This window comes from Lepidothrix coronata, unplaced genomic scaffold, assembly GCF_001604755.1.
Source record: "Lepidothrix coronata isolate B3197 unplaced genomic scaffold, Lepidothrix_coronata-1.0 Scaffold98, whole genome shotgun sequence".
Classification (NCBI taxonomy): Eukaryota; Metazoa; Chordata; class Aves; order Passeriformes; family Pipridae; genus Lepidothrix; species Lepidothrix coronata.
Window position 1 is genome coordinate 171,473 of NW_016690278.1, and position 12,980 is coordinate 184,452.

Below are 12,980 nucleotides of genomic sequence, written 5' to 3' on the forward strand. Positions count from 1 at the left end.
TTTGAATCAGTCTGGGGATGGCGACTCAACCACTTCCCTGCGCAGCCAGATCCAATGTTTGACAAAGCTTTCAGTGATGAAATATTTCCTAATATCCAAACAAAACCTCCCCTGGTGCAACTTGAGGCTATTTCCTTTCCTCCTATCATATGCTACCCAGGAAAAGAGACCAGGACCCACCTGGCTACGAGCTTCTTTCAGGTAAAAAGAGAAACAGTTTCTTTCACTCTCTGACGCGTAAGGAGTTTAAAAGGAGGAACAACAGGTGAGTACCATTGCTGTAGACCAGTGTTAAAACAAGCTAGATCTGACCTATCTCACTAAGACTGTGACTAGACAGGGTTAAGTTCAGCTGTCTGGGTGCATGTGCTGCCACACTACAATGGAATTTACTGCCTGTGTACTCCTGGGAGATGTAGAAACACCACCACTGACCAGCAGGATGAAGTGATAATCTCATGACCTTGCCTACACCTCCAGTCAAACTAAAATCAGAGTTTATGTCCTCTGGATTGCTGCCTGGTACTTTATCCATTAGTTCATCTCTTACTGTGGTGCAGTTACAGAAGCCCATGTGTTGCATAAGAACATCAGCCTTCCTATATCTGACACACAAAGCCCAGGCTTTACTGCAATGAAAACCTTTCCATCAGTATCCCCAGAAGACTCCTCTCCATAACATTCCTGCATCTTGCCATTGGAAAGGCTCTAATTTCCTGAGAACAACTCGCCCTCTGAGCACTATGTGCTAACTGACCATTAAAAAGGCTCCACATTGTGGAAGAAGACTGTGACATGGTCGCAGGAACGAGACTTCAAAAGAGCACCTTCTGGAAACAGTGTCATGTCTCTGCTCCCACTGCTGTGTGCTCTCCTGGTGCCTCTGCAACTGCTAAGAAATCTTCTGAGTTACTCATGTCTTCCAATATCATTGCCAGGCACTGCAGCAAATTGCTCAACATAGCTAAAGAGATTTCAGAGTTTTCACATCCCAGTTGTCTTTGTTTGACCCACTGGAAAACTAGAAAACGGCTCCATTACTTCTAAGGCTTAACTTCTGTTCACTCTGCAGGCAGTTACCTCCCATCAGACTCTCATGATTGTCTTGGGACTGAGAACTGGCCAAAGCTGAATCAGACACACAGAATTCTTTAGCTGGAGAAAAATGTGGGAATGAAATGTAGGCTTCTGCTGTTGCATTACATTGTTTCCTCCAAGTCCTTTTCTCTGAAGCTTTCTGATTTAAGACTAATTTTCTTTTAAAAGGTGTATGTTGAATGTGAAAATGCTAATTGGTTGAGCCCAGTTTAGCAGTCAGTTAATGTCAACTGTGTTTTTGCAGTCACTTCATTTCCATAGGTCACCTTCAGTTCCTAATTTCCTGCCAGTTTTGTTAATTTTAACAAATGTATTACCTGATCTTGTTGCAGATCTATCTATCTTTAAGGGTGGGCCAGAATACTTCACTGATCTCAAGGGTCCCTCCAATTCAGGTGTCACAGCAGTGCCTTACATAGATGTTTCCATCACTCTGTCTTCCTTGGCTGTTCACAGTACTGCAGAGAGCAGCACAGGTGTGACAGACAGCTATCATCGTGGGAAACAGCTGTGGGGAACTAGATCCTAGCTCACAGCTTGGGTATAGGGACTTCATGCCTTCCCCATTGAGCTGTGTCACAGCCATTCACCCTCTTAACCCATCTGAGTATGAGGGAAAACCTTTAAATTTAAGCTTCAGTAAAGAGGCTTTAAATAGCTATTTATCTTACCCAATCTACAAGATTCAAGAAAATACACAAACGAAATGTGCTGCAACAGTTCAGCTGATATGAAATAACTCTGTAAACACCAAAATTAAGTGATGCCTGAACTGTTAGACGAAGTTTTCTCTTCTGGTGTAGTTGCAGACACTTTTTTCACCATTTCAGCAGCAATTTTGGCTACCCACATCATCTTCTGACTGTTGACCAGGCTCTCCTGGCCCTCACAACTTTGAATGGTTCATATGGATGCCATAGGCCAGTTTCTTAGCTCACTGAAACAACTCGGTAACAATTTTTAAGTCAGTGAAATGATGTAGATTTCTGCTTACTGATCTACCCAGATTATCCACTGCCAAAGAAGGTAGGTTTTCAGGTGAAGTTAAGAATGTCTTTAGACTGCTTTCTAGAATCCCACAGTCAGGCAGAGAAAGTCACTTACCTAACACTTGAGCAGGGGAAAAGAATGATTGATGATTATAATAGTTTGTTGTTGATGTGTTCATTATTGGGACCATATATCCACAGCAATTATAAAGCACTGTAGAAAACCACACTTTTATGTCATTGCTGCCCTTCCCAAACTAGCACAATCTATAGACAGGAGAGCCTTGTAATGCATTTCCCTGCACTTGCCTTTAACTCTGCTTGCTCAACCTCCAATTGCAGCTCCAGCCCAGCCACATAATGTCTCCCCTCTCAAGGCAACAAAGACTCTGCTGCTGTAATCACTGTTATCATTCTCTGCATTTTAATCTCTTCAGAAGCTAAGATAGCAAGAGGGGAACATGAATCTTACCAGAAGAGGTTCACATGAAATGTGGTAGAATTTTTTGCCCTCTCACAGGAAGGAAAACTGAACCACAACCAAATGTTAAATCTGGCCCACCATCATCTAAAGGATCCCCAGAACAAAATGGCTTTTAAATTACTTTTTTTCTTGGTCTATGTTATTTAGCAGATCAGCAGACTTCCAACCTCTTTATGGCAGGGAGGTTGGAACTTGGTGATCTTTAAAGGTCCCTTCCAACCCAAACCATTCTATTCTATGCTGATTGATACTGGGACTGGGATAGAAGTCCTGTTCAAAGATGAAACTGACCTACAGTTCACATGTCACAGAGTAACACTTCACCCATTTTCCTGCATTTGCCTGGTAAGAGTGAAGGTAGATGTTCCTTAGAAACTGAAACCAGATGTAGTATGCAGAGCTCATGTATTTTAAAACAGAATTGCCACAACAGATGAATCTGTGTATTTTACTATTAAAGGAGTCATGATGTACTCATCTGTGTTGTGTAGTTGTAATATAGCTGGAAATTTCTGAAATATTTGAAGAATAGACTGATAATTTGAAGTATCAGGCTATTCTTCAAATATTTCAGAAATTTCCAGCTATATTCCAGCTATATTGTGAGTTTGTGAGTAAAATCCATCATCTTGGGGCAAAAATCACAGAGAAATTCAACCAATCCATTTATTCTTCTAGGCATCTTTTGGTCAGTATGCTGCCTGGGGAGATCAAGCTTCCAATTTAATGTTTTCTTTTTTTTGGATTCTTACATGAATGAAACAGGAATCTTCTTCTCTTGTATATTGCCAAATATATTTCCTGTGGATAAACTGTTCTGGGGGTAATGGACCGTGCTAAAACCTTAATCTTCCCTGTTTGAAGGTGCTTTTGTCTGAGTGGTAGTTTCATTAATTGTTACTTCATAAATACTTATTCATTTACCACGCAGGTGTGAGTGTGCCTCCATTGTCTTTAGGAGAGAAATTTCTTTCTATTCCCCTGCATTTTGTAAAAATGACATCATATTGTGCTTCCTTTCCCAAAGTCACGAGACTTCCATTGTCTACTGCTGTTTCTATCTGACACTATGTACTGATTCTGCTTATGTCCCAACAGCTTCAGACACAGTGCTACTGATTGGATACCTCTTAAAAAGGACACCACATGGTTAATGTGAAGCTGCAAACTGGATGTTTACAAACGTGGTTTACAAACGTGGTTTACAAACAGCTTTGCTCTGGGAAGAGGCTTCCCTCACTTTTGTCTGGGGCTGATTCCTGCCATAAGGCACAAATATTTTCACTTGCAGGGATATTTCCCAGAGCCTGTGGGGGAAAAAAACCCCACCAACCTCTGAGTTCATTCTGCTGATAACAAAAAAACATCATAAATAGTCTTGTAGGCAACCTACTCCCAGGCTCCAGAAGCATTTACTCGGTGTGGGGTGCACACAAGGTACCAATACAGAGCACAGCACTGTAAGGGCTACTGTGGGGCAATAAAGCTAAAGCAATCATTATGTGTGTGCAAGCAAAAGAAAGAAAGAAAGAAAAAAACAACAAACCAAAAAACACAAAAGATTTTGTTCTCTGCTTTCCACCAACAAGTGATATTCACCCTCTCCCTGGGAAGTAGAGCTTCAGTAGACAAGGTAGATGCTTCAAAAGGCAAAATAAACAATGCCCCACCTTCCTCCTCCTTTCCCTTACCTTTTGTTTCTCAGCTGACATCACATGGTATGAAATATCCCTTTGGTGGGTTTGGGTCAGCTGTCCCAGCCATGTCATGTACCAGGATCTTGCTCTTCCCCAGCCTACTGATGAGAGGTGGAATGTTTCAGAGACAGCATTGGTGCTGTGCCAGCACTGCTCAGCAGGAGCCAAAACACTGGCTTGTTATCAACACCTTTCAAGCTACCAATGTAGAGCACGGCTCTGTGAGGGCTGCTGTGGGGAAAAGGAACTCCATCTCAGCCAGACCCAGCACACTCTCACAGAAGGAGGTGTTATTTTTCTGAGATGCAGCGATAGTGCAAAAGCGTCCATTGGCAACTCTTTAGGAAACATGCTAATGTGTGAGCTAATTTTTTCCAAAGAGAATTAATGCAGTTATCGAGTTTAAATAGCTTGCTTGTATTTGTATTCGTAAGAGCATTTGTGCTGGCTGAGGATTAAGAATAAGAAAATGTGGAGGAAAATATGAAATAAAGGTGAAAATATGAAATAAAGGTGAAAATATGAAATAAAGGTGAAAATATGAAATAAAGGAGGAAAGATGAAAGGAAGGAAGGAAGGAAGGAAGGAAGGAAGGAAGGAAGGAGTTATAATGAAAGGATAATAAATCCAAATATAGTCTTTCTAAATAAAGAACAGATGTCATACATCCTTCTGATGTCCATGGCTGAGCTAGCATCTCTGTAATGAGCAGTATCTGCTCAAGACTGGCTTGGCCCAGAGGGAGATTTATTCCTGTTCATCTTCCTTTTACCTCCTAGGAAGACAGAGAGCAAAGCAAATTGCAATAATTTGGGACTGTAAAGCAAACACAGAGTTCTAATTATGTTGTTTTTCACCAACAGTCCCTTTAAATACACTGTCCTGGCTTGCATTTTCTTTTCTCAAGCCCATTAGTTCTGTCAGTAGTGTCTTTCCTGGAGGAGAAAGTTATTCTGGCCGAGTAGCCCTTGATTATTTTCATTATTATCTGAGACACCCGCATGACTTACAAAACATTTACTATGGCCTCTGGCCTCTGCAAATGCTGCTGTCTCTCTTCGGCATCACTTGATCTGGTTTAAGAGATTCATCTAATTCAACTGACAGAAAATAATTTAGTCAGGTCTTAAAGCAGGTTTCTTGCTTGACCTACAAATCTAATTTCCCATCAGCAGTTGCTCTTTGGTTGTCTTAGAAATTTAGACAGAGACAGACAGATAGACAGATGTTCTCTGTTCTAATACACCTTTATTTGTTTTGCCTTCCGGATGTCATGAATATGCTCACATGAAACATCCTTTCACATACTTTGTCTGTCGCAGTGCTGATTGTACATACATTCTGAACAGTGCTGATTGACTGTTCATTATCACTCTAAGTGTTAAGAGGAGAGCACCAGTATCAAGGCTGTTTCTCTAAGGATGACTAACAAAGCAACAAGTCAGATTAGACAATTTTAAGTTACCTTCTGCATCTATGCTGAATGGTTCCAATAAGTATTTTCTCCAAACTTGTGTCATAACCTATACAAATGTCCTTTTCTTCCAATTTTTAAAGCTGCTTCCATCTTGCTAAAGCTGGAAGGGACTGTTCACAGAAGTAAGGAAAGCAAGGTGAGAGACCACCCTGGATGAATTGAGATCTGCTGATCAAACTGAAGGACAGGAAGGAAATGCCCAGACAGTGGAAGCAGAGTTACGATGATGGTGCTTTAGGTTTGTAATTTGCTTTGTCATGAGATTAATGTATTTGTCAGGTTATTTCCTTTGGCTAATGCCAGAGGAGAGAACACCTCCCACCAGAATATTGTGCCAGTTGACTTAAGAAACGGCAATTGTAATTATGAAGAGCTTTTCCATCAGAGTGGTGCACTTAAAATACTTCTCAGTTTGACAGCCTTTAGCCTGTTACAGTGTAAGGCCAGAGTGTTTCATTCCAGGTTGGTTATGAGGGGCAGTCACCCCCTGTTGCTGGAACACTCCAATGGAAGGTGAAGACCAAGGACCCAGGCAAGGGCTAAGATTCATTGACTATGGTCTACACTGTGTATCCTCTGTGTTATCTTTGCAGATGGAGATATGCATAACTGACATCAAGAAAGTACAAGCTGGTTGAAGGATGGGGGCTGGTGGAGAAATGATGGTATTCTTTTTGTCTCTGAAGAACTGAAGTAAATGAAATTGTGTGACAGAACTTTGAAGGACGTTATGAGCAAAAAGCAAATTTGCCTCATTAAGGGTTATTTAAATATACAAATACACACTTTTCATGTGCTAGTAATCTTAGTGAAGTTCATGTTACCACATATATGACTATATTGCTTGAGTCTCTGCCTAGATCATGTTGTATGTAAACAAGAGGAAGAGGATAAGATTGGGCTACATAAGAGGAGGGTAGAAATTTTAGCTAATTAGGAAGAAGATTGAAAAAGGCCTTGAAGACAGTTAATACACTACTCTCCTCTCTCAATCCCAAGTGGGGATGCCTTCCTGGTAACCTTCTTTGTATAGGTGTTATGATTAACTCAGTTAACATAATATTATTGTTACTGTAAGAGCTGTATCACAGCTCGTGCATTTATAAATGACAATTCTGAATCTGTATTTCTGTATTGTTCAATAAACCTCACTATTCATGAGCCTGTGATGGCAAAAGTTCCTATTGAATGCTACCAGACTTATTATACTGAATGGGTTGTAGTCAGAAAGCAAGCGCAGACGCACCAAGCCCCTCTGATCTCTGAGGACCAGGTGGAATGCAAGGGGATTTATTTTATGCCAAGTTTCTTACACTTAACAAGGCACCCAAGTCAAGAATTCTCTTTTCAAGCAACCAGTCGGTGACATAAGTGCCTTACAGGTTTGGAAATACTTCATCTGTTACTCCTGCCCCTTCCTAATACTGATGTCAAGTGAAAAATAGACCATTGTAGTGCTTCTGTTAATCCCAAGAAGATGGGATTTAGTTGTAAAGGTGTGTGACTGTTCAATGACTCTTGCTGCAGACTCCCAGTGCAGTTTGCCAAAATTGTTGAAATGTGCAATCAGTTCCTAAATTAAGACTTAGTAGACAAAGCATGTGACCTACTTGAAAAATCTGAGCTGGGGTTATAATTTCTCTTGTGTTTACACTCTCTGTAAGATTTACTTTTTCATTAAACATTTCAATGCTGTTGTTTAGTCTTGTTTTAAGGAAGACAATCAAGAATAACAGGGAGGGATGTTCAGTGGTTCCTCAGTGCACCAATACATAGAATCTCCTAAGTCATAGTGCTAATTTATGTACAAATTTCTGGGTCAAATATAGTCTTATATTTTCCTATTTCTATTCAAGCCATTTTCAAATACACTTGGTCATCCAAGCTAAAAGCAATTAGGACTGTTTGTCTGCAATATAAAATCATACAATCTTACATATAAGCATTGAAAACATTAAAAATGCACATAACTTTTTAAGAAGAGCAGATACTTTCCACAGCAGAGAAACTGCTTTCCACACACGTGAATTTTCTGTGTTTGAAAGCTATACATGTGCAGCTGCTTTTATTTGACATCAGACATACCTGCCAGCTTTGATACTGATGAGATACATTAGAATTCTTTTTTTTATCAGAAATTTTCTTTTTATATGGTTTCTAATAATAGATCAAAAATAAATTGCTTCACTAGCATTCTTCTCTGGAATTACTTTCTTTTAAGGCATCTCAAAGAAATGGCTATTTCTTGCATACTTAAGAAACCCACACTGTTGAGTATTTAATCCTTCTGTTTTTAGCCTGAATCCTCAAGCCATCTTGGCACCGTTGCTCACTGTATGACTGATGTGTGTTTGTTCTCCCTCCGACTTGTTTTATAGCAGTGTTTCTTTCAGTCATGCTGCCAAATTCCACCAGTTTTCTGAAAGCAGGCTTTTATTCCCTGTGCAGATTTTCAAACCAGATATTCCCCATTGCTTACTGCCTCTCTTCATCTGGCTACACCATGTTCCAAGCTTCCTAAATCCTGAGGTTTTCTACCATGACTTCTCTGCAAACTCTGCAGTCCTGCAGTCATGGTCTTGCAAACTAAGCCGCTTGAGTGCTCATTGACCCTTTTCAGACACGCTTCTGAGTTTATAGAAGCAACCCTGCATTCAGAAAGGAGAGGTACCTCCTCCAAAGTCCACCTTTTAAAAACGACAGCTTTCAAGACAAGATTTTAAAGACCTGAGAAGTCTTCATTTTTCCAGGGTCAAACAACTTCAGGAGGCAGACCTCTGAATTCTGAATTTATTTAGACACAGGAAATATCATCTTAAAGGCTATTCTCCAGTGCTGAGAAGTGTTGCTGCATTCCAAATATCAGTTTCAGCACCTGGAATTTATCTAGAAAGCTGCTTTATAGAGTGTAGAGGTAATATATTCGTGGTAAGCTGCAAAAATAAAATAATGGATGTTTTCTGCATTACCTGAAGTCTAAGCAGCATCTAAGCAGAGATGATGGATCATCACTTTGCATTCAGTAAAGGACAAATTCTTGAAGAATCACAGTATAATTCTTGCCAAGTGTATGCAAGAAACCATTTATGGCAGCCTACTGAGACAAAGAAGGGGACACGGAGAAGAGGAGTAAGAACTGTTGCATTCCTTTTGAACAAATGTGGAGTAGGTCTATTGGCGTTAGGTGTACACAAGTTCTGAAACAGAGCTGCAGCCAAATGTCTTCCAGACTTTTCTGTTCTAAAAGGAATTCGAGACTTCTCAACCGCTGCTGGCATCATGGAACAACTCTTGTGGAGGGCTGACTAACAACCCAACCCATATGTCTTGGTCTGAGCCGCCCTCCCGGGAGCCGAGGGCCCAGAGTTAATTGGTCCCGGGAGAGTTGCCCCTGAGGGACCAACGGGAGCTGTTCTTTTTCGCTCCTGTGAAAATTAGATATCAACAACAGCCGGAAGTTGTCGGCAGTGTGTGTGTCGTGAGGTGTATCTGACAGAGAGAGAACCTAGGGGTGGCTTCCCCCCCACGCCCCCCAAACCCAGAGAGGGGGCCCTGGAGGCAGCGTGGAGTGTTATGAGGTAGATAGACTCACAACCATGAGGTAAGAGGGAGAGAGGTAGGCCCCTCACAAGGGGACCAGGCCCTCTTCCCCTCACCAGCTAGGCTGCAGGGCACTTGGGACAGTTTATAACCAGACCGAACGCCTGTGGCCAAGGCTAGGGGGCCTTTTTTCCCCTCACTGCACATGAGAGGTGGTGGAGGTGGATTTAAGACTCCGTATTGGACCCGAGCCAAGGAGATGGGCCGGAGGAGGCTCGGTTGCCAGAATAAAGCAGCTGCGATGCTGTGCAGAAGCTGGAAGAAACTCCAGGTAAAAATTGTAGCCGGGCCAGGAGGCTCGGTAGTTGCCCCTGTGGTGGTTTGAACGGGGAGCAGTCGAAACTGACGGAGGAGGAGAAGCTGAGCTGAACTGCAGCAGCTATGGAACAGAGAGAGAGCCAAACAGCAGCAGGCGTTTCTGGGTAAAGACTTAAAACTATTTGGGGTAAAAAAGGAACTGAGTGAAGCCCAGAACCTTGCAAACCTGGCGAGTGAGAAATGGAACATCTTACTCTCTGGGGAGGAAACCTTCACGAACCAAGGAGGAAGGACTCTAAAGCTGTCTCCTTCTTGGACCTCATGATGAAGATGAGACCTCAGCAAGGAGCTGAGGGCTGATGGGGGTGCAAGAAGAGCCCCTTTTCCCTGATACCCCAATGAGAGAGAGACTGTTTAACTATCGGCCTGAGGGCTTCTCCTGAACTGATGTGGGAGGACCTAAGGGGTGGTAGGATTGTGTTAATATTGTGTATATTATTGCTTTTTAGTTCCTATAGTATTTATTTGTGTATAGTAATAAATTGTATATATTCCCTTCCCCTTTACTGAATTGTGCCTGTCTGAAAATTTATCTTTGGTGTTGAGGTAAATCGTGGGGGGGAAGCTTGAATATTGGATTTTTGTGGGGTCAAACCCCCACACCAGACAAATGCACTGCTCTTAAAGATGTGTCTGTGCTCCTTAGACCGCACACACCATGAGTTATGGAGGACTGTCTGCCTCAGCACAAGCAATCCAGTCCACCCACTTCAAAACATTCTTTCCACATTAACGATTTTCTTTCCCTTTCTTTTTTTTTTTTTGTTTGTTTTCCTTTGGTGACGGGAGGAGGGAACAGAAGAAAGGTATTGATGATGCAGCAAATCACGCAACTCTTCAAGTCTGAAACAGCAGGAAGACAATACCTACATCTTCTCACGACTTCTCCTCCTGCAATCCATCTTGGATCAGTGTAGATAATTCTCCCAGTGCATATTCTGGGTTAGTGAAGTGTACAGGTGATCCTGCAGCCTAAACTTCAGATGCAGGCTCAGATGGGTAAATATAAGGAGAAAAACTACACAAGAACATGCTATACACACAACTGCATTCAGGGTGGAAAACGTAACAATCTAACTCTGTTAGAATTCCCCGTCTCTGCCAGAAACCACAGACAAATTTAGTAAACAAACATGATTGTGGTTATTCCCTAAAATGAAAAATCTGGACATGTCTTTGCTAATGTATCCTTGCCAATTTTTACTGGCTGGTCTCAAGAGCAGAAGCCATCTTTTGGTCCACAGCTGCACAATTAGTAATGAATAGCATATTATATGGGATGTTACCTGAAGTTTGGTGTGCCAAAGAACTGAGCATCTATAAAGGCATTGTTGAATTGTCTAACTACAGGTCTCTGAAATTATTCATGGCAGATTGTCCTGTTCCTCTGTAGATGACTTAAATCAGGACCATAATTGGGAGTTCGATGAAGCACTGTGGGTGTGACCTTGTCATGCAGAAAATCACTTTGAAAAGAGAAAGGATCAGATATTTAGAGAATTTGTTTTTTAATTTTCACCAAAAAGGTCTTTGAAATGCATAACAATTGTGACTAAAAATAGAACATCCATTCTACGTAACATGAGCTATAGTTAATAAATTAGACTGTGTCTTTTATATCAGATTTTTTCTATGAAAAATAGGAAGTAATATGACTTCAACATAGAGGACTTATCAGTATGGGATTTGTGTCTTTCTAGGATAATACATTTTTGCTTTTTTATCCATAAAAGTTGTTCATTTTTTAGTAGTGACACAAATTCAAATAGCAGTATCCAACAAATTATTTCATTTTCTTTCTTATAAAGAGTTATTGGAGAATTACCACATAAAGTATGGTGACTTATTCTAACTATGAACAAGACTTGTCAGTACAGGAGTATTCTGAAGGTCTTTGGAACTAACTTTGTAATGTGGGTGACTGAGCAATGAACAAGTGTGAGTGCTTTTCTGTATCTGACATTTACAAAAAAGAATGGATTAGAGATGTAAATGATGGGAACTGCTGGACAGCACCACTGCAGAGAAGGAGCTGGTGGGGATGCTGATGCACAACAAGCTGACCATGAGCCAGTGTGGATTGCACAAGGACAATAACCATCAGCAGAGCGATGGGCGCGACCCTTCCCTTCTTCCTCTCAGCCTTGCTGAGGTCATGGCTGGGGTGTGGAGTTCAGTTCTGCATTTCCCAATACAGCAGAGACTTAGGCTTTCTGAAGCAAGTTTAGTGAAGGGACTGAAGCATCTTTTGCACAAGAAGAGGGTGAGAGAGCTGTGACTGTTCAACCCAGAGAAGTGAAGGCGCAGGAGGGCATTACCAATGAAGAAGAAGGAGTCAGACACTTCTCAGTGGTGCCCAGTGACAGGATCAGATGTAACAGGCACAGACTGAAACACAAGAAATTTAATTTAAGCATAAGAATAAATAAATTTATTGCAAGGGTGATCAAACAGACAGGTTGTGGAGTCTCCAACTTTGTGGACGTTTCCAGTCCAACAGGAAAGGGTCTGGGATATCCTGATCCTTCAGACTCGCTCTGAGCCGAGAGACAGTCTATTGTTAATTATAAAATATAATGGGAAAATAACACCCAATTTGTTATTAACTTCAGTGATTATTAGTGGTATAAAACCATGTAGCTTCAAACCTATTAGTAACAGGCCCAAGCGATCCCTGCCAAAGTCACGATGCAGTGCATCTGCGTACAAACAGGCCCAGGATCCTTGGCTTTTACTCTGCAACACAAGGTTATCCTGAGACCCAAAGATATGCTGTTCTCCTATCCTGCCAGAATACCCAAGAAGACAATCAGTTGCAGTAAACTAAGGTTCCAAGTGTTAACTCCCACAGCAGTGGTGGTACCTCCTTTTAAACTGGAACCCTATCATGTTGACCTGCACTGTGCAAGACACAATTCGTCTTCCTTTGAATAAGGCATATGAGTCCCTCTGCTTCTCATGCAGGCTTCTAAAATGATGGAGCAACCTTAAAAAAGGTCACTCTCAGGAGATGTACTCTTCACTTCTTTTGCCCTATTATTTTTTTTAAAATGCAAATTATTACAGCTAATGTACAACAGAACAAAACGCTGCTTTTCTTCAGTCTGGAAAAAATCCAGTCAATTTGGAATGGTTCTTTTCTTTTTTTTTTTTTTTGTTTGTTTTCCTTTGGTGACGGGAGGAGGGAACAGAAGAAAGGTATTGATGATGCAGCAAATCACGCAACTCTTCAAGTCTGAAACAGCAGGAAGACAATACCTACATCTTCTCACGACTTCTCCTCCTGCAATCCATCTTGGATCAGTGTAGATAATTCT